General features: G+C 46.1%; 1 protein-coding gene across 4 annotated transcripts in view; it reads left to right on the plus strand.

The window, feature by feature from the left end:
* Nucleotides 1–23,335, plus strand: part of CNOT2 (CCR4-NOT transcription complex subunit 2) — a 114,973-nt gene that overhangs the window by 45,208 nt on the left and 46,430 nt on the right. The window contains exon 2 of one of the 4 annotated variants that reach the window (XM_088452523.1): nucleotides 16,730–16,803. The exons of the other annotated variants lie outside the window; for them this stretch is intronic. The gene's annotated coding sequence lies outside the window, so the exon portion shown is untranslated. The remainder of the gene's footprint in view (nucleotides 1–16,729; nucleotides 16,804–23,335) is intronic. 4 annotated transcript variants of the gene reach the window in all.

Below are 23,335 nucleotides of genomic sequence, written 5' to 3' on the forward strand. Positions count from 1 at the left end.
TTTCTCTGGACTCAGAGGGAGTGATTCATTTGTAATTGCTATTTGTAATGTAAATTATTCCTGATGAAAATCTATTAAGATTGAAACGTTGAATCATCAGTGATGGTCTGTGACCCTTCTTTTTGATTATATTATTGACGAGTGCCGCCGCCTTCTATACGCTGTGTGTGTGTATATGTATGTATGTATGTATGTATATGTGTGTGCATGTGTGTATATATATATATATATATATATATATATATATAAATTAATTATACATACAGTGGGGCAAAAAAGTATTTGGACAACCACCGATTCTGCAAGTTGTTGCACTTTAAAAAGATGAGAGAGGTCTGTAATTTCCATCATAGGTACACTTTAACTGTGAGAGACAGAATCGGAACAAAAAATTCCGGAAATCACATTGTATGATTTTTAAACAATTTATTTGTATATACTTGTGGAAAATAAATATTTGGACGCCTACCAATCAGCAAGTATTCTGGCTTTCACAGACCTGTTACTTCTTCTTTAGGAAGCTCATCTATCCTCCACTCGTTACCTGTATTAATGGCACCTGTTTGAACTGGTTAACTGTATAAGAGACACCTGTCCATGCCCTCAAACAGTCAGACTACAACCTCTCACCATGGCCAAGGACACCAGGGACAAAATTGTAGACCTGCACAAGGCTGGGATGAGCTTCTCGACAATAGGCAAGCAGCTTGGTGAGAAGAGATCAACTGTTGGCGCAATTATTAAAAAATGGAAGAAATACAAGATCACTGACAATCTCCCTCGACCAGGGGTTCCATGCAAGATCTCACCTCGTGAGGTACCAATGATCTTGAGAACGGTGAGGGATCATACCAGAACTACACGGGGGGACCCAGTCAATGACCTCAAGAGAGCTGGGACCACAGTCACAAAGGTTACCATTAGTAACACACTACGTCATCATGGATTCAAATCCTGCAACGCCCGAAAGGTCCCCCTACCTAAGCCAGCACATATCCAGGCCCGTCTAAAGTTTGCCCGTGACCATCTGGATGATCCAGAGGAGGATTGGGAGAATGTCATGTGGTCAGATGAGACCAAAATAGAACTTTTTGGTATAAACTCCACATGCTGTGTTTGGAGGGAGAAGAATGATGAGTGGCATCCCAAAAACACCATACCCACTGTGAAGCATGGGGGTGGAAACATCATGCTTGGGGGATACTTTTCTGCAAAGGGGACAGGACGACTGATCCGTATTACGGAGAGGATGAATGGGGACATGTATCGTGACATTTTGGGGAAAAACCTCCTTCCCTCAGTAAGAGCATTGAAGATGCAACATGGCTGGGTCTTCCAGCATGACAATGACCCCAAACACACCGCCCGGGCAACTAAGGAGTGGCTCCATAAGAAGCATTTCAAGGTCCTGGATTGGCCTAGCTAGTCTCCAGACCTCAACCCAATAGAAAATCTGTGGAGGGAGTTGAAAGTCCGTGTGGCCCGGCGACAGCCCCAAAACATGACACATATAGAGAAGATCTGCATTGAAGAGTGGGCCAAAATACCTGCTGCAGTGTGTGCAAACCTGGTCAAGAACTACAGGAAACGTTTGACCTCTGTAATTGCCAACCGAGGTTACTTTACAAAGTATTGAGTTTAACTTTTTGATTGTCCAAATATTTTTTTTCCGAAAGAATATACAAATAAATTGTTTAAAAATCATACAATGTGATTTCCGGAATTATTTGTTCTGATTCCATCTCTCACAGTTAAAGTGTAGCTATGATGAAAATTACAGACCTCTCTCATCTTAATCTCTATCCTAGGATATATGTGGTAACTTTATTTTTCCTTCATCCATTAGGATGATAGAAGTGATGCTATGATGTTATGTTCGTTTTTATATAACGCATGATTCCATCATATGGTAAATAACTACTTTGTTGATTCTCTTCGTTTATATATTTGTATTTACATTAAAATATAGCAACAAAAAAAATATGAAAGGATTGGATATGTCTGGCTATGTATTTGAGATCCTAAGGATGCTTCTTTTACTGACGTGCTGCTTACAGGGAGCTGATGTGCTAGGTTTTCCAAGGATTGCGGACTTAGGAGACTCCCATATTGTGTATGGTGAGATACACATTTAAAGCTGCAGTTGTGCGGCCATAAATTTGCATTTTCATTCAGGCTAAAAAATGACAGCCTACTCTTAATCAGACCCATAAGAGACGATTCAATTGTTTGCGCCTGTGACTGTTACAAATGGGTGCCCAACAGAACAGTTCTTGCTCCAATTGGGCGCGAATGCTCGCACCTTCCTGATGTGGCGAGCAGAAATGGTCAAAGTCCTGGTTTTGGGCACCCAAACTGCTTTTTGGGCGTGCTAACCAGGATTTTAGACAAGTTCAGCCATTTTACACGGCTAAACTCAGTTTATTTGGGTGCAACATGGACACCCAAAAACAATTGAATATCGCCGCCTATCTTACCCCCATAGACATTCATTTGAAATGTGTTTTGTCAGATCCACATGGCAGAGTACACATGATCTGTTGCAGATGTTCTCAAAATGCATCACAAAACATATCCCTTTTCAATCCTGTGATTATAGCTGTACTGCACATTTCAATGGATGTACAGTCAGGTGCATAAATATTGGGATGCTGACAGAATTTTAATATTTTGGCCTCTATTCACCACCACAATGGCTTTGAAATGAAACAAACAAGATGTGTTTTAACTGCAGACTTTCAGATTTAATTTGAGGGTAATTACATCCAAATCAGGTGAATGGTGTAGGAATTACAGTGGTTTCTATATGTGCCTCCCACTTTTTAAGGGGCCAAAAGTAATGGGACTATCAACTCAAAAGCTATTTCATGGACAGGTGTGGGCTATTCCCTCGTTATTTCATTATCAATTAAGCAGGTAAAAGGTCTGGAGTTGATTCTAGGTGTGACATTTGCATTTTGAATCAGTTGCTGTCTACTCTCAATATGAGATCCAAAGAGCTGTCACGATCAGTGAAGCAAGCCATCATTATGCTGAAAAATCAAAACAAACCCATCAGAGAGATGGCAAAAACATTAGGTGTGGTCAAATCAACTGTTTGGAACATTCTTAAAAAGAAAGAATGCATCGGAGAGCTCAGCAACACCAAAAGACCAAGAAGACCCAGGAAAACAACTGTGGTGGATGACAGAAGAATTATTTCCCTGGTGAATAAAAACCCCTTCACAACAGTTGGCCAAATCAAGAACACTCTCCAGGAGGTAGGTGTATATGTGTCAAAGTCAACAATCAAGAGAAGACTTCACAAGAGTGAATATAGAGGGTTCACCACAAGATGTAAACCATTGGTGAGCCTCAAAAACAGGAAGACCAGATTAGAGTTTGCCAAACAACATCTAAAAAATCCATTACAGTTCTGGAACAACATCCTATGGACAGATGAGACAAAGATCAACTTGTACCAGAGTGATGGGAAGAGAAGAGTATGGAGAAGTAAAGAAACTGCTCATGATCCAAAACATACCACCTCATCGGTGAAGCATGGTGGTGGTAGTGTCATGGTGTTTGCATGTATGGCTGCCAATGGAACTGGTTCCCTTGTATTTATTGATGATGTGACTGCTGAAAAAAGCAGCAGAATGAATTCTGAAGTGTTTTGGGCAATATTATATGCTCATATTCAGTCAAATGCTTCAGAACTCATTGGACGGCGCTTCACAGTACAGATGGACAATGACCCGCAGCATACTACAAAAGCAACCAAAGAGTTTTTTAAGGCTAAAAAGTGGAATGTTATGCAATGACCAAGTCAATCCCCTGACCTGAATCCGATTGAGCATGCATTTCACTTGATGAAGACAAAACTGAAGGGAAAATGCCCCAAGAACAAGCAGGAACTGAAGACATTTGCAGTAGAGGCCTGCAAAGGATTTGCAACAAAGTATTAAAAAGTGATTTAGGATTGTTTAGTTTGTCCCATTACTTTTGGCCCCTTAAAAAGTGGGAGGCACATATAGAAACCGTTGTAATTCCTACACCGTTCACCTGATTTGGATGTAATTACCCTCAAATTAAATCTGAAAGTCTGCAGTTAAAGCACATCTTGTTTGTTTCATTTCAAAGCCATTGTGGTGGTGAATAGAGGCCAAAATATGAAAATTCTGTCAATGTCCCAATATTTATGCACCTGGCTGTAGGTTAAGTGAAAACCAGATACCCACTAGACCACTAGGCTTATTTTTTTCTGAAATACATGTATAAGCCATTTTAAATGTAAAACAGCATCTTGACACTTGTACACCCAGCTCCAGAATTTAGCCCTTTCGGCACTTCTTCACCATACATTAACTCTAACTTTTTTTTTCTACTTCAGGGTCCATAGGGTATCCACAGGATACCTTGGGGTATAGGTGTGACGTCAGTTGCAGGGCACCAAAGAGTTAAGCTTTCAGCCTCCCAGGATGCACTAGGTCCCCCTCCTATACCCCGCCCCCGAGCCAAGGCACCTCAGTTTAGTTTGGTGCCCGGCCGGAGTCGGGTGCACCTGTTGGAGTGGGGGCTAGAAGAGCCCCTGAAGTTTTTTCTTCATGCAGCTGTGGCTGCACATCTGGATGAACAGCATGGACAGTCAGTCCTGACGTCCATGCTGTCTTCCCTACTCCCCGCCGGTACTGATCCGGGGATGCTGGTGGGCATCTGGGGTCACAGCTAGCGGTGACCCCAGATGTTCCGGACCATGGCCGGATTCAAGGGGGACAGAGGTAAGCAGCGGGGTCCCGCGGTGGGTCCCCGCTGATCACATGGTCCTAAGTCCCCAGGCAGGGGGCTCCCTGGGGACTGGCTGCAGCGTGGAGCCAGGCGACCAACCTGCGCTTCCACTACCCCCTGGGACAGCGGACCGCAGCAGAGCGGTAGCGCTGCGGCGTCCCAGGGGTTAAATGCTTGCCAGGGGAGCGCGCCTTCCCTGTCTCACAGCCGGCGCCTCCCCCGCTGCACACAGCCCTCTCTGCACTGTGCTGACTGGCCCTGTGTCAGCGCTCCTCCCCCAGGCCAGCCTTCTCTCTGCTCCTCGGCGGCCATCTTTTCAGAAGCATGGTGAACGCTGCTGGAAGCCTGCATTGGAAGCATCGTGGTATGGGTCCTCCCGCATACCTCTCCTCCGCTGTGGTCAGGTCTGTGTATGCAGCGCTGTGTCCTACCAGGCCCTGTGTCTGTGTAGTTGAGTGATCAGCGCTGTTAGTGCAGGAATTGATTTTCTTTGCATTGTATGTGACTGTGCTAGCGCTGCTGCCTGTAACTTTTCTTCTCAAGACTGTCAGCTTTATTACTGTCCCTGTTCTTTCTGCTAAGCCCTTGCGATGCGGTGCTGCAGGGTGGTCTCTCGCCTATTTAATATATAATTGGTGAGAGGGGTCACATACGTGGTGCCATCATGTCTGAAAGTGATTTTCCCCTCCGGCTACAGTGTACCACGTGTAAAGTACTGTTAGCGGAGGGGGAGGGTAGCGCGGAGGGCCTTTGCCGGCAGTGTTTGTCCATGGCGCAGCCTCTTACGGTCACAGCACCGGTACAGGAGCCGCCCTGGGCTAGTTTCGCTCAGGCGCTTACAGCTTTAGTGGGCCAGTTAGCTCCGCAGCCCGCGTTTACTCCGATGGGTTTGTCCCAGCCGTCGGTGGTGTCGTCACCCATGCAGGGTTTCCCACGACAATTGGTGGTACCCCACAGTCTCCCTATTTCCCCGCTCCCGGTTTCTCAGGAGCCAGCGTGGGTTAACTCCCTGACGAGTTCTGTACAGCACTTGTCGGATGTGTTGCAAGGGGAGTCTGTGATTCGGCCTCATAAACGGCCGGTGGCGTCTCTGTCCGCTCCTTATGAGGATGACGAAGGGACGTCTGATGATGGGGAGATTCTGGATCCTTACGATCAGGAACCTCTCCATACTAAGGACGCTGATGCTAAGTCCAAAGTATATATTCCTGGACTTATTCGGGCAGTCCGCACAGCCTTGGTGATTGAGAACGAAGTTCCCCCAGCGGCTAAGTCTAAGTATGCCTTTTTCAAAGACGTGAAGGGCGATGCCACAGTCTTTCCTCTTTCGGGTCAGTTGGTGGACCATTTAGAGGAGGTGTGGAAACAGCCTGGCAAAAGATACCAGCCGCAGCGACGCCTGGCAGTGGCTTATCCGTTCGCGGATAATTATTTTGCTAAATGGGAATCCCCTCCACAGGTGGATTCTCACGTGACCCGTCTTGTCCGTAGTGCCACATTGCCAATGCCATCCATGTCCTCCCTTAAGGGTGCTACGGACCACAAGGTGGAAATCTGCCTGAAGTCCGCTTATTCCCTTGCAGGGGGGGCAGCACGGCCGGCTATGGCCATTAGCTGGGTTGCCAGAGCGATGGAGCGCTGGGCGGATTCATTAGAGGCTTCTTTTGATTCCGACTGTCCGGCCGAACAGGCGGAGTTGATTGGCAATCTCCGTGATTCGGCCACCTACATCAACGAGGCGGCTCTAGACATTAGTACTCTGGTGTCTAGAATTTCTTCAGCAGCGGTAGCTGCTCGTCGCACCTTGTGGCTGCGATCCTGGAAGGCGGACGCAGATTCCAAGAAGGGTCTGGAAGCGTTGCCGTTTACCGGAGAAGTTCTCTTCGGTCCGGATCTGGATAAGATTGTGGCCACGCTGGCGGCAGCCAAATCGGCTTGTCTCCCGTCGGCCGCTGCTCCTTCTGGTTCTGGACCATCGTCCTTTCGGTCATCTAGGGCCCAGGGCATGCCCAAACCACAGTCGTTTCCTCGTCAGGCTGGCCCTAGGAAATCGGTCAAGCCTCGGAAGCAGGCATGGAGTACCAGACGTCCGGCCCCCAAGCCAGATGACAAGCCTGCGGCCTGACGGTCCGGGCCTCCCTTTGGGGGATCCCAGGGTGGGAGGCCTCCTGCTGCAGTTCGCCCAGTGTTGGTCGGTCACTACGACAGACACTTGGGTTCTGGAGGTGGTCTCCCACGGGTACGCCCTCTCCTTCCGGCACAGACCCCCGGCTCGATTCTTCACCACGGGTCTACCATCAGACCGGAACATGGCTACGGAGCTGCAGAAGGTATTGCACACTATGCTCCAGGCTGGAGTTATAGTGCCTGTTCCATTCTCCCAGAGGGGCCAGGGTTTCTATTCAAATCTTTTTTTGGTACAGAAACCCAATGGGTCGTATCGTCCGATTCTCAACCTCAAAGCACTCAACAAGTCTTTGCGGGTACCGAAGTTTCGGATGGAGACCCTACGGTCCATCATTCTGGCACTGGAACCTGGGGACTACATGGTGTTATTGGACATACAGGATGCTTACCTGCATGTCCCTATTCTTTTGCGCCATCAACAGTTCCTCAGGTTTGCAATCCGCAGCGACCACTTCCAGTTTCGGGCGTTACCTTTTGGCCTGGCGACAGCACCACGTGTTTTCACCAAGGTGATGGCGGTCATGGCGGCTTCTCTGCGGCTGCAGGGAGTCTGCATGTTACCGTACTTGGACGACCTGTTATTGGTGGCGGGATCTCCAGAGCTCCTGTTACGCCACTTGGACCTGACCATTGCCCTGCTGCAACGGCACGGCTGGCTAATCAACTGGCAGAAGTCCACTCTAATCCCGTCTCGGAGGATTCTGCATCTTGGAGCCTTATTGGACTCGGGACAGCAAAAGATCTTCGTGACGGAGGAAAAGATCTCTACTTTACAGTCAATGGTGCGCAGTTGTCTGCACAGCCGCCGGGTGTCTCTACACTCGGCGATGAGGTTACTGGGCTCCATGGTGTCGGTGTTCGACATGGTGGAATATGCCCAGTTTCACTCCAGACCTCTGCAGCACCTGATCCTGTCAAAGTGGAACGGGCTGCCTCAGTCTCTGAAGTCCCAGACGATTGTGTTCACCCCGGAGGTTCGCCTGTCCCTTGCTTGGTGGTTACAGACGACCCACCTCAGCGAGGGAAGTCCGTTCTGGGTTCCAAATTGGGTCCTGTTGACAACGGACGGCAGTCTTCGGGGCTGGGGAGCAGTTTCGGGTCCACATTTGTTCCAGGGCAGGTGGACGCCGACAAAAGCGGAGCTTCCAATCAATATCTTGGAACTCCGTGCGGTCTTCAATGCTCTCCAGCAGGCACATCTGTTTCTCCAGGGTCACCCGGTACAGGTCCAGTCGGAGAACGCTACCACCGTGGCCTACATAAACAGGCAAGGAGGAACCCGAAGCCGGGCGGCTCTCGTAGAGGTGTCTCGGATCCTGGTTTGGGCGGAGCGCAATCTTCCGGCCATATCAGTGGTCTTCATCCCGGGAGTGCTCAATCGGGAGGCGGACTTTCTAAGTCGCCAGGACGTTCATCCGGGGGAATGGTCCCTGAACCCGGACGTTTTTCAACTACTGGTGGGCAGATGGGGTCTTCCAGAGATCGACCTCATGGCGTCTCGGCACAACAACAAGTTGCCGGTGTACGGGTCTCGCACAAGAGACGAAGGGGCGTCTCTGGTGGATGCTCTGTCCGTCCGGTGGACGTTCCGGTTCGCCTACCTGTTCCCTCCGGTCTCCCTTCTTCCACGGGTAATCCGGAAATTCAAACAGGAAGGAGGGACGCTCCTGTTGATAGCTCCCGCGTGGCCCAGACGGCACTGGTTCTCAGACCTTCAGGGTCTGTCCGTGGACAGTCCTCTGCGGTTGCCGCTACGGCCGGACCTCCTGTCTCGGGGTCCTTGTCGTCACCCGGACCTGACTCGGCTGTCTTTGATGGCGTGGCTGTTGAGACGGCCATGCTGAGGTCCCGTGGGTTTTCCAGCTCTGTGGTGCGTACAATGTTGCGAGCTCGGAAACCGTCTTCCGCGAGGATATACCATCGCATGTGGCACACGTTCTTCCAGTGGTGTCGACCGAGAGGTTATGCACCGCGGGAGTTTTGTCTGTCTCGGATTCTCGCCTTCCTGCAAGCGGGACTAGATCATGGGCTTCACCTTGCTTCTTTGAAGGTACAGGTTTCGGCCCTGTCTGTCTGGTTTCACCGTAGGATTGCTACAATCCCGGATGTGCGCACCTTTATGCAAGGTGTTGTCCGCATTCAGCCGCCGTTTGTTCCACCTGTGGTGCCTTGGGATTTGGCTGTGGTCCTGAGGGCTCTCCAAGGACCGCCATTTGAACCACTGGGATCAGTGGATCTTAAATGGCTAACAGCTAAGACTGTTTTCCTTCTGGCTATTGCTTCGGCCAGACGTGTTTCTGAGTTAGGGGCTCTTTCTTGTAGACCCCCTTTCTTGGTTTTTCATGGGAACAGCGCAGTACTCCGCACTCGGCCCGAGTTTCTTCCCAAAGTTGTTTCCCAGTTTCATGTTAACGAGGAAATCGTTGTTCCGGCCTTTAACTCACCGGGTCTTTCCGTGGGTGAGGCCTCTTTGGATGTTGTGCGGGCCCTAAGGACTTATGTTGACCGCACTTCTTCGTTTAGGAAGTCGGACGCTTTGTTTGTCCTCTATGGCTTCCGTAAAAAGGGTTGGCCTGCTTCAAAGCAAACTTTGGCAGCCTGGATCCGTATGGCTATTTCTGAAGCTTATCTTCATGAAGGCCTACCGGTTCCTCCTTCTCTGAAGGCTCATTCCGCTAGGTCTGTGGGTCCTTCGTGGGCAGCTCGACGTGGTGCCTCTGCAGTCCAGATCTGCAAGGCTGCTACGTGGTCCTCTGTCCATACCTTTGTGAGGTATTACAGGTTTGACACCTTCGCCTCTCAGGATGCTTCCTTCGGGCGGCGGATTCTCCTTTCTGCACAGGAGCGTCCCCACCCTTAAAGGATACTTCTTTGGGACATCCCCAAGGTATCCTGTGGATACCCTATGGACCCTGAAGTAGAAAATGAGATATGGTAAGAACTTACCCTTGTTATCTCTATTTCTACGAAGTCCATAGGGTTCCACAGGACTCCCGCCCTGTCGCACCTGTGCTGCAGATGGGCTTTGCTCTGGTCACCGGTTTTCCGTCTCCCTCTGGTGAGAATGTGATTCTTGTATGTGTCCAGATCTTTGTTCTCTCTCTTCCTTCTCCTCCTCCGGCCTATGGCTTGGTAACTAACTGAGGTGCCCTGCGACTGACGTCACACCTATACCCCAAGGTAAACCCCAAGGTATCCTGTGGAACCCTATGGACTTCGTAGAAATATAGATAACAAGGGTAAGTTCTTACCATATCTCATATTTTTTTTATTATTATTACTTAATAAATACGTTGCAAAACATAATTGAATTCTTTTCTACAACTGGTATGAAGCACCCAGAGTTAATTCCTGTGCTGCCGTGCGTGCTGTTCACAAATCTTTAGGCTTTTGTAGCAGTGGGCCTTTGCACCATGCGCACAGCACGTCTGGGGATCAAGTCACACAGTGTTCCAGTATGTAAAACATTATCAGGTATGTAAGCTGTGGAAAGCAGTTGTTATATTGCAGTAGAACTTTAGATGTATCCTTGTACACTATTGCTGCAGCCAAGCCAAACAACTGCTCTCTCTGTGTGCCAGGTCCCATGCGACTCTGCTTCCGCGTACAGTATGTCTCTTCGGCGTATTTTTCTCCTGAAAATGCACCTTAGTCGCAATGCGACTGCACTGATAAATTTGATATGCAACATTTGTTTATCTGTGTGTTTCTGAGTCTGAATCTGCCACAGCTATTTTCACCTCCACGTTCCGTTGTGCTTTGTGTACAGACTCTTTTGCAAACAGATATAGTGTCACATATCAAATTAATCCGTGCAGTCTCCTAGTGTGTCTTAGGTGCATCTCATTAAGACAAATTTACAAAGGCAAATTTCCCGGGTGAAAAAGAAGCTCTGCGCAAGCAGAGTCACACGGGACCTGACGGCTCACTCGCGGAAGGACACATCGGTACATTACAGAATATGTCCATATATCAAATATCGACAACATTGAGCCATTAATTGAAGTGTTACTTTGGCTGTCGGTCAATAAGTGAGTGCCTTCCTTGATTTCTTTTTATTAGATTTTCGTTACACAACTTCGTTGTGATTTTTCTACAAAACTGCAAGTTGCCTGGATCAGGACCCCACACTGGTCATGTTTTCCAGGTAACCCAGCAGGTGCACTGGTGTATTCATTACTCACTGACACTTTTTAAAAGATGCACAAGTGGAGCTAATTATCTCACTTGTGATTTCTGTGAGGAGATCTGGAAAACATGTACTGTTTGGGGTCCTGAGGGACCGGGTTTGAGAACCTGTGGCCTAGATGGATAATGTTTACACATAGCGAGTACACAATAAATTAAATTTCTGTAGGACAATATCCAAGGACGAATGATGTAGTTTACACTTTTGAACAACAAATTTGAAAATGGAACACTTTAATTTATGGTTTGATATTTGCACTGGGATTAGCCACAAAAAGACTTGCTGTGTGGTTTGCCAGGCTTATTGCTCATGACAACTGGATTTTCACTTCGTAAAAAGGATTTTTTTCATTTTGATTGTCCAGTGTTTTGCTTTATTAGAGGCATTTTTTTAAAGGTGGAATTAGCTTTTAAAAGTTTTGTCTTGCACACAGTGTGCAGATCACTGTTGAACACAGGATGATTAAGACATCAATTGAAAATATTTACATTTCTAGCTATGGAAACCAGAAATGGCGTGACTTCTACAACCAGCTTTGAACGCAATTAGTGTTTTTCTCAAAGTACTGTATATTAAGTTTAGACTAATATACCACCATAAGATGGTTCATTACCTGAGATTTACAAAGTTTAAGTTGTTTGCATATTTTCATCAGAAGCCGGATATTTGATGTTTATTGTAAAGGTCACTATCCCAAAGAAGTCCACCAATAGAGGGCCAATGGGGGTTTAATAGATTTACAACCACCTAGCCCAGATGTTCCCAAGTGCGGTCCCTAAGGCACCCCAACAGTTCAGGTTTTAGAGAGATCCTTGGTTGACCTAGCCCATTACACCTTGAAAAAAGCTCTATTGAGCTGAAATGCGTTGGTGGAGAGCATGAGAAGGACAGCTCATCCAGACCTGGACATTTATGATGGACTTCCGATCCCGGGACCTTTCCTTCCATTCATTATATTGAACTGTTGTTGGTGTGTTATATGTACCTTATAAGCTGGTACGCTGCCTTATCTTTGGGTGGTTTTTCATGTTTTATCCACTTTTCCATATTAAATGGTGTTTCACTATTAGAGAGTGCTTGTTTTCCCTCCATATATGTGTTTTGGTAGATAACCTATCACTACGAGATAATAGGAGAAAACCAGAAACAAACTGTAGCTATCAGGAGAAGTGAAGAGGAATTTGTTGATACTTTGAGCAATTGACATTACCGTACTATTTAATGAAGGATGAAATGGATTTGAGATTCTGCCATTCTGTATACTAGTAGAAAGACCTATAAGGGGTTAGAAGGTAGTGTTACGTTATACACCAGTGGTGTCAAACGCGGGCCATCCAGCTGCAATGGAACTACACATCCCAGCATGCACTGCCACAGTTTTGCTCTTAGGGCATGCTAAAACTGTGGCAGGGCATTCTGGGATGTATAGTTCCACTGCAGCTGGATGGCCCAAGTTTGACACCACTGTTATACACCATTTTGGTGTGTTCAAATACCCACACACAGGTTGCGCTAAACCATTGCCTTTTTATATGTTGAATTGTTTGTGATGTTTATGGTGACCATCAGATTTATTGCTGCAACATTTTGAAGCGCATGACTTATCAATTGTTTGTTTTGTATGTAAATCCCTGTTCCTAAAATCCCAACTATATTCCACTGATTGTCAGGATTTTAGTCAGAAGCCATAATGAAGAAATGTATATTATGCACCAATATTCAGTTCAATAGGCATCGGAGCACCCTTGCACAGATGACAGTATAGACTGCCCATCCTTCATCCTATCTACTGTACAGAGGAGGGTAGGGGGAAGTCGGTCTTGGGGTATGCAGAGCTCCTTTCATTTACTAGCTGATTAACCATGAGAGGACTTCTGCAATGCAAGTGTCTTGTTTCCTGATGTTTGCTTTCTATTCTTTAGAAAATGGAGATGGTCAGCAGATGAAACAAAGATTGGACTGGCAGGGACTGGAGAAACTGTTTTACCTGCAGGGCCTCAGACTGAAGCCCTGTAGAGCCAGGAGACTAAGGAGCAGAAGTGTGCATTATAAATAAAAATTATCACTTGTCACTTCTAGTTCATTTTAGAGTTAATTTTATATAACAAAAATGAACAAATATACTGTTGGATCCTAATGTTTAACTAATTTTCTTACAATTTCTACGTATTCCCCCTCCCCTTATTTTTTAGACACATTTAAGACTTTGTCATTTGCCTGACTTTCGATTTCCACTTGATTTTGCCTACCACGGTTATATATAGTATATAATAACAAATTGCCTGGGTTTTGGTGTCTCACCCTCTGGATCCGGTTTTGGATAAGGGGGCAATTCAATTCCAAACTATGTTCTTCTGGGCAGATCACTTGGCATTTTGGCAGCCTAGCATCACAGATTTTCCTGCTCGCCTCTATGGTCGGCACAACTGTCGGAACGCTGGCATCTTTCATCCATTGGGCATTAAATTTGCTTGAGTGATTGTGACATAAGTGCTGAAACCTATTCAATTAGTATAGTCACAGTCAATGACTATAACTTAAAATCAGGCTTTCATCAAAGATTTCTGTTTGCTGTCTTATGAGTTGTAAGCATAACATAGATCTACCATAATTGCTGATTAGAGCGCAGCCCATGTTGAAGCCTCGCACTTTACTGAATCTGCTCCTTGGCGTTCAAACAAATCATTGGGTGCAGTGCCTAATTGGATCAATCTGAGAGTAGCCTGTGTATGTGGGATTTTATTTGGGGGGGGATTGTATGTTGGCAACAAGGAGTCCTCTGCATGGGATGGGTTAATGAATTTCAGCTTTATTTTTTCTTCAGTTTTATGGTTGGCATTTCACTATATAATCATAAATGAGAATTGCAAATTAAATTGATTCACTTACCATGTTGGCACTGGATACAAACCATGTCAGGATTGTGAAGGGCAAAGCAATAATATCTTAAGAAGTTTTTCACCCGTTTTGTATGATCTATAGACTTTTACAGCTCATGTTCCAGTGTTTTGCCTGGATACAGCAGATGAATAGTTTCTATTACAATTTATACATATTATTATGGAGTACAGAAGTTGTATAAAAATCCCACTAATACCAGAAGTTGATTTAATATAAACATACGTCTTACGACAAGCGCAAATATAAATGTAAAAGTTTCCATGCCTTCACCGCAGCCAAGAAGTTTAACATTACAGTTAACTTAAAATCTTTATGTATTTTAGCATACAGTTGCAGACAGCATGTTAAAATATTTAGGAGTTTATTCATAATCAGGGGCTAAACGGCCTCCTTTAATTAAGTATCCACCTCGCTGCAGGGGATGCTTCTCACCGGAGCATTTCAGCATTGATTAGTAACACTGCTATTTACCTCCCTCGTGGCCGGCTACTGCACGTGTGACCCCCCCCCCCCCACACCCGGCCGGCTTCTGCATGCGCAAAGCCGCCAGGGAGGAGGCGGCGAAGGGATCCGCTCAGAGCCCCGGAACTCCTTCCCAAAGGAAGGAGCGTGGCTACGACAACAAGCGGCATCTGAAGATGATGTTTGTTTTCGAAGACCGACTAAAGGGGGGCATCCACTACACGATTTTAGCAGGCGATTGAACGATAACGTTGTCGTTATCGTTCAATCGTTTAAAAATCGTTTATAAATCGTGCAGTGTTTGGTCGTTAACGATCAACGATGCGCGCTCCCGCTGGTCGTTTGATCGTCTCGTCAGTCGACTGAACATGCAGGTCAGTTTCACTTGATCTATTAAAGATAGTTTGCAAATCGTTTGTAAATCGTTCAGACTGAAAGATAAAATTTCAAGGGAAAAAAAAATCAACGGAAAATCATTTAGAGATTGAACAGGGAGTAGATCGTCTAGTGGATGTGACCCATTAGTTTTTGGAGTTTGCTGTATATGCGGTGGTCCTATTTAAAACCCTGAAGATGAATGGCTCGTTACCTAAACTATGCTTAAACTAGCGTTTCCGCATAGTTTAGGTAACGAGCCATTCATCTTCAGGGAAACCAGTGTTTCCGCATGTGTAACGGGCCATTAAGTGATGATGAATGGACCCCTTAGTGATATTTTAAGTTAATAATAATTTAGTTCTGATTTAAGCTTTTTTTTTTTTTAATCTTATTTATAATTGAATGGTATAAGTAGTAATCTTTCACATAAAATAACTTGCATTTTGGTATGCTCATTTTTTTTATGAGTTGACCATCTTCACTTCTCAAATATTAGGAAATATATATATAAGTAGAAAAAGGGGGGGGGGGTAGCACTCACCAGTCTTCTTAAAAACATCTCTTTATTGCATCTCAGTAAAAATGTTACAACATTTCAAAATCCGACGTTTCGGTCCTGTGCATGGACCTTTGTCAAGGTTGGGAGACACATATAGAAACCGTTGTAATTCCTACACCGTTCACCTGATTTGGATGTAATTACCCTCATATTAAATCTGAAAGTCTGCCGTTAAAGCACATCTTGTGTGTTTCATTTCAAAGCCATTGTGGTGGTGAATAGAGGCCCAAATATGAAAATTCTGTCAATGTCCCAATATTTATGCACCTGACTGTATGTATATGCAATGTGTGTGTTGCTGATACAGTTGATTTTCATACATGTTTAAATCCTAGAACAGAACTTTGAATTGGAAGTGTTTTAGCTGATTAGAGGACCGTGGCATTGGAAAATCTAAGCTTCAGGCACTATACTGTTACCACAAATGTGTGAATGGTACCTTAGAAATCAATGGGAAAAGTAATGAAAACTAAAAGTTACATTATTTTGAGAAACCAAGTAATGGCGCGTACACACGGTATGATCAGTCAGCGATAACAATATCGCTGACTGATCATCCTCCACCTGCCCGGTGTGCTGGATGATCGTTATGGTTCATGCAGCACACCACCAACCCTCCAATCGCGGGTCCCTATGTAACCTGGTCGATATCGACCAGGTTGGCCTGCATGCACGGGCGATTGTCAATATCATTATCGTCCATAAGTGCACGCACATCGCTGGTCAGTTGAGGGTTGGTAGGCACCAAAAAATGAACGTTCTTAATGATATGGTCGATATCATTGTTGTTCATATCGTGCATATTTATTGTACTGTGTGTACCCACCATTAATGTTGGGTATTAAGGTGCGTATCCACTTGCTGACTGAGGAATGTTTGAACGATTATCGTTCAGTCGTTCCTCAACACGTAGGTGCCCACACTGAACGATATGTCGTTCAGTGCAGGCACCCTCCCTCATCCCAAAGCATACCCAAACTGTCGTTATCGTCAGATTGACCGGCATGTTCGGGCGATTATTGATGTCAGTAATGACCAGTAGGAGTTTGCATCGCTGGTCGTTTTCGACATTTTCATGCCCGATTAATGAACGATTACGATGTCGTAACCGTTCAATCGCACTGTTTAATCGGCCAGTGGATACACTACTTTATTATTTGTGAACACTACAGAAACAGACGGTTGATATAAACACTTATGTATTTAATTTAGTTTTTATAAATGTTTCCAAATGTGTTCTATCTAATTCAGTTCTCATTAGCATTGATTTTTTTTCCATCATTCAGTGCATGTAGATAAGCACATGTCATTCACATCTGGAACCTCTGAATGAGAGACTGTGCACTCTGTGATGTGCTAGGTGAGTTACTATTTCATACTGTATATACCACGTACCAAACAGCATTTACAAATTATGTGCAACATAATTATACCCTGTCAATTTTTCTAGAAAGTTATTCATTTTTATTAAGATGTTATATATAGTATGCTTGTGTGGAGAAGTGCTGCCCATTTTTTCTACCCATTACTTGGCAATGTATTTTTGCTTTTTCAAATATTTTAGGAATGTCGACGTTACTATGTAGTGAAACACATTGCTTTGCAGAGCTGGACAATGGGGAAAACATTGCAAAAAGGTTCCTGTAGTCAAGTTTGGAGAATGGAAATTGATGACTAGTTGTGGTTGTATTTTTGCTAAGAAAATGGTGTCTTGAGCAGGCGATGTCTGAGAGAATGAATGTGAAAAATACAGTAGGAGACAATCTAGTGCGACGCCAAGAGAGGGGGCAATTGTGGTGGTGTCGAGTGAGAGCACTTTTAGGGAAAATCTGAGAGGAGAATAGGTGAAATTGAGGTTTGCATCTTTAAAGACTGTATTTTATGGCTTGACCTGCATTATCTGTGGGTTGGTATGGAAAGAGGCAGCTAGATCTGTAGAGGACAGGCTGGTTACAGGACAGAGGAGTAGTTTTGGTGCAAGCGTGAGGTAAAGTGTAACTGTCCATCACAGTGTGCGGGAGGAGTTCACTGGGAGAGACCAGAGGAAGGAAGTGAAGCAACTTTTTGTGGCAGCCGAGACCCAGGGGGATTGTCAGTGGGAATGTTGAAATCACCTAGTCTGAGTGTAGGTAGGTCAAAGAATAGGAAATAAACTATGCTGAACAATTTATTTAATGGCAGATACAACATGGCGGAGCAGAGTGAATAGATGGATGGATGGTGTGGGCAAGAGGAAGATGAAGCGAGGGAGTGTTTTTAGGGGTATGACTCTGAAGATGCAGTATGGAGAAAACAATGCATACTTCATCTCCTTGTCTGTTTCCACATATGGTATATGGCTGGATGGGAATGTGACGTCAGGTTCTTATGTCACGGAGGTTGTGAGATTTTGTAATAAGTTGCTAATAGATGCTAGTTTGCTAAAAGCAGATCTTACGTTCTGCAGAGCATGGGAAGAGAGGAAGCCTGCAGTGTTTACAAGTGGATGAGGAGTGTTAGGAGACGTTGGGGATGAAAGGGGTAAGCAGCAGGGCTGTTGATTCGGTAAACCAAACCTTCAACTGACGACCTCTATTTTACTAATGGAGCAGTCAGAGTCGAAGGTTTGGCTTACCGACTCCGCAGCCCTACTACCCAGCCGCTGTATCTTGGCCTTATGGTCCAGAGCACTGGCTATTGGTTCCTGCAGTCAAAAAGTAATGACCACATCATGCAGAGTTGATCTTAGAGATTCCAGCTAAATAGAGACATTAGTCCCTTAGAACAGCTTTCTTTTTGATGTGATGTCAGTCCTTGGCGTTAGTCTCATTTCCTAATATTCCATGCTCTAAATATTTGTGGCACAAGGTAAAATGGGAGTTATGACACAGAGCTGAATTATAATGTTCAACTAATACTAAATCATTTTGAGAGTTGTGGAAGTGTAGTTGAATGAGATTTTAAAACTAGCTAAATAAATGAAAAACATGCAAAGTATTGTCATAAATAATAAACTATGGAATAGAAAAAGGTATGCTGCACACAGTTTTGCTTTTATGATGAGGAAAAGAATTATACATTTTCCTTGTATGGATCTCTCCATTGCAGTAGCATTTTGATAAGGAAACTGTATGAAATACCAATGGACGGGATGCTGGTTGTCAGTACACTGATTTGGCATCCCGAAAGTTCAAATCCTGACAGGAGAACGATGAGTACTGTTCCCCTGTCCTATTTACCCCCTAACCCTCCTTTCCTGCACCCAAATAATAACTCTCCCTACCCTGCAGCCTAACCCCCCCAAAAGTGCCTAAACCTAACCCTCCCCCCTTAATACCTAACACTAACCCTCCCCTCCTAGTGCCTAACCCTAAACCCCTGAACCTACCCTCCCTGCCCGGAGCCTAACCTTAACCTCCCCCCTCCCACAGCCTAACGCTAACACCCCCGGGGTGTCTAAACTTAACACCCCTTTTTATAATGCTGAAATAATTGCACTGTAGGAAGGATATCACAGATAGGGCCAAATGTAATGGGGTGAGCGTTTAGTAGTAAACTCTCGCACTATTACGAGCTGTATTTTCAAAATGGGAAAACATCTGGATGAGAGTTTAAATTGGGAGAGTTTTTTGAATCTGAAAACTGGGACCCTATTACATTGGCCTACTTTAAAAAGTGTGAGAAAGCTCTCACATTTTCTAAACTTTCACCCTATTACATTTGGCCCATAGTCTTCCCGCTAGGTAGTTTTAGCAGGGCGCTGCGCCCTGCTCGATTTTTAAAACGGCAAAATGTACCCTGATGTGTGAAAGGAAGAATGTCCTCGGTCTCCAAAATAAAGGAAACATAGGTAATAAAGGGCCAGTAATCTCAGTCTTCGTGAAATAATATCTCATATTTAGATGTGTCCTCATATACCTGGCCTCAATATGCCATGCAGGGCATTCCTGGCACGAGTGAGCCATCAGCTCCTGTGCGATTCTGCTTGAGCAGAGCGTCTTTTTCGCCTTAAAAATATGTCTTAGTCAGTGGCGTACATACTGCCCCCACAGCCCCCGCGGTGGCTTGGAGGCGCTGGGTAGCTTGGGGGCGATGGGGACAGTAGTTACGCCACTCAGTGGCGGAACTCCCGTAACTACGGAGGGTGCAGGGGGTGCGGTCACACCCCCTACACCCTCCATCTGCCGGGCGCCCGCTGAGTGTGTTACCAACGGGCGCCCGGCTCCTATGCAAACCCCCGGCGGCATGACGTCACTCTCATAGTGCCGAGGAGCGGACGCTGGGGTATGGTCGGCAGCAGCACTGGAGCGGGGACAAAGGTAAGTGTTTGGGGGTTTTTTTGTGTGCGGGGGGGAACTACTGGGGCAACTACAGGGGGCTCACTATTGGGATCAACTAGGTGCAACTACAGGGGGCTCATTACAGGGGACTCACTACTGGGGGCAACTACAGGGGGCTCACTACTGGGGGCAACTACAGGGGGCTCACTACTGGGGGCAACTACAGGGGGCTCACTACTGGGGGCAACTACAGGGGGCTCACTATTGGGATCAACTACAGGGGGCTCACTATTGGGATCAACTAGGTGCAACTACAGGGGGCTTACTACTGGGGGCAACTACAGGGGGCTCACTACAGGGGACTCACTACTGGAGGAAACTACAGGGGGCTAACTACAGGGGGCTCTACTGGGGGCAACTACAGGGGGCTCACTACTTGGGGCAACTACAGGGGGCTCACTATTGGGATCAACTAGGTGCAACTACAGGGGGCTCACTACTGGGAGCAACTATAGGGGGTCACTATTGGGATCAACTGGGTGCAACTACAGGGGGCAACCACAGGGGGCTCACAGGGGGGCAACTACTGGGTTCAACTACAGGGGGCACTACTAAAAGGGGCACAACTACAGGGGGCACTACTAGAAGGGGCACTACTTTAATGGGCACAATTACAGGGGGCCCTGCATAATGGGCACAATTACAGGGGGCCCTGCATAATGGGCACAATTACAGGGGGCCCTGCATAATGGGCACAATTACAGGGGGCCCTGCATAATGGGCACAATTACAGGGGGCCCTGCATAATGGGCACTATTACAGGGGACATTGCATAAGGGGCACTATTACTGGGGGCATTGCAATAGGGGCACTAGTATAGGGGGCACAACTACAGGGGGCACTACTTTAATGGGCACTACTACAGGGGGCATTGCATAAGGGGCACTAGTATAGGGGGCATTGCATTTTGGGCACAACTACAGGGGGCACTGTATAAGGGGCACTAACTTGATACACACAGTTTACAGGTTATAAACTATGTTCCCAATAATCTGGTTCTACACGGACATAAAAACTGTGCAACCTGTCTTGAGCTGAGGTGACAGACTGGCAGGAGCAGAGAGGAGGGTTGGTGAAGTAGATCTGTCAGGGTGGGATGTAATGGGCATTACTGTTTGGCATAATGTGTGTTTGGCATTACTGTGTGCACAATGTGCTATTAGGGTCATTACTGTGTGGCATAATGTGTTGTATGTGGCATAACAGTGTGGCATAATGGGGGCATTACAGCATGGCATAAATTTGTTATAAGGGCTTTACTGTATGTCATTATGTGTTGTACATGGCATTATTGTGTGGCATGTGTAAGGGGCATTGCTGTGTGGCATAATGTGTTGTAAGGGGCATTCCGGTGTGGCACACTGTGTTATAAGTGGCATTACTTTGTGTGTCATAATGTGTAAGGCACGTTGCTGTATCATGTAACCACACACCTTAAACGTCGTCTTTGGGTGTGTTTGATCTTTGGGCTGGGGACGCCTGAAACTTTTTTGGCATGGGGGAGCAAAATTTATAGTTACGCCACTGGTCTTAGTTGCAATCTGATGCAACAAGCAGCTTCACAAGACTGCACTGATTCATCTGATATGCAACACTTCTATATCTGTGTGCTACTGAGTCTGTATACGAAGCACAATGGAACTTGGTGTGGAAATAATCAGCGTCTGCTGCATTGTAGCACTGCATACTGTATACAAATTCAGACTCCGATATACAAGTGTCACATATAACATTAATCAGCACAGTCTTGAGCAGCCATTTGTCGCATCCGGTTGAGACGAAGACACATTTTTGTGTGAAAAAGACATTCCGCGCTAGCTGAGTTGCACGGGACCTGGTGCGCCAATAAGGGCTGCAGATATAGTTTATGAGGACACATCTAGAAGTCCTTGAGAACAACTATGGATATAATGAGTGCTTTAAATAACAATAATAAATACAAAGTCTAATGCTTCTATATGGAATTGTTACTAAGAAAAGAGGAAAAACCCAGGATGTTCGAGATGCAGATACTGCATTGGACTTCAGTTTTAACAAACCCAACTACAAGCATTCAGTGAATATCTGTCATGTTAGTTGTGGAACTTCAGGATAGTAAATGGTGAAACTGCCAGTGTGAATTTATGAATGGAGTGAGAGGTCAACAAACTTCTCCTGTATAAATAGATACTGCCACCCCCCCCATATGTGGCAAAAAGTGTGTTTGACCAAGAAGTGCCGCCAGCATGTGCTCAGCTGTGGTCATATAAGCCATTTTTGAAACTAACGATATTGCAAATTTTCCATTTCCTCTTAGGAGTGTGAGGGAAAACTTCAGTGTGTATGGACCCGATGTACCGTTCCAGAACAGCACATCACTTCCATCGCACTGAGTTGAGTTGCCCCTGTCGTGGTGCTTATGCACTTAAAACAATTGAATCATCCCCTTTGTGTATTTCATTATCTATTTATCCAGAGCTGCTGTAGAGGTAGACTTGATTTGTTTTAACATGAATGAAATACTCTCATTTGGTACTGTGTCTCTCGGATACACAATCTACTTGCATACCTCTGTAGTGGTAACCTGGTTAACTACTTCATTTTGGAACTGTGTTGTTTCTGTTCTGATCATCATATTTTGACCTGGATGACCACCAGAGATAATTTACCTTGCATGCTCAGAAAATCATAGTCGGCGTGATCAAGCTCTGGCGAAATTCGCGTCTTATCTTCTTGGGGGTATCCTTGTGCGCACAGGCTACCCCCAACACCGATAACCCTATTCCACTGGAAATTTTATTTGCAGACACTGGGCCTGATTCAGAGCCGCTCGTAAGCGGCCGCTTGTTCGTTCTGACCGATGTTTGCACATCTGCGCATGCGTACGGATTGTAATATGCATGCGCTAACCAGTCAGTGCGGCCGAAAATCGTTTGTTCGCTATATAGCGAATGCCTGCTATTTTGAGTGACAGAAGGAGGCGTATGTGGGTGGTAACAGGTGAAGGTGCTTGAAAACGGGGGTGTGGAATTAGATCGCAGGCGTGCTTAAAGGTCAAAACGGGCATTTTAAGGGAGTGCATAATTAATACAGCAGCGTCATTGACCACTAGCGTTCCCGCTAGGCTGTTTTAGCGGGGCGCGGCGCCCTGCCCTCCTTCTGGAGGGCAGAAAGCACCCTGCCCTCCAGGAGGAGGGCAAAAAGCGCCCTGCCCTAACAGCCTGCGGGAGCCGTTCTCACCCGCGGGACGAAGTGTCCCGCGGGTGGAGAAACATGCAGTGACCCGGAGAATAGGTCACCGCCGGAGAATAGACGCCGGGCGCATGCGCCCGGCATCTATTCTCACTGTCTGCAGTGCTTGGGGGCTGCCCGGCGTGTCCGTAAGTGCCGGGCACGCCCCCAAGAGTGACGAAAAGGGGACGCGTCTTATAGACACGCCCCCTTTTCCAATGACCCCGCCCCCTTCTCGGTCGCGCGCGCCTTTGGCGTGCGCACGGGCATGCCCTCTCTAGCTCCGGCGCCCTGCCTCCCGCCGGAGCTAGAGGGAACACTAGACCACGTCACTTGGTTTTTTTTTTACCCCGAACTGATCGC

This window comes from Taudactylus pleione, unplaced genomic scaffold (assembly GCF_031769625.1).
Source record: "Taudactylus pleione unplaced genomic scaffold, aTauple2 ptg000038l, whole genome shotgun sequence".
NCBI lineage: Eukaryota > Metazoa > Chordata > Amphibia > Anura > Myobatrachidae > Taudactylus > Taudactylus pleione.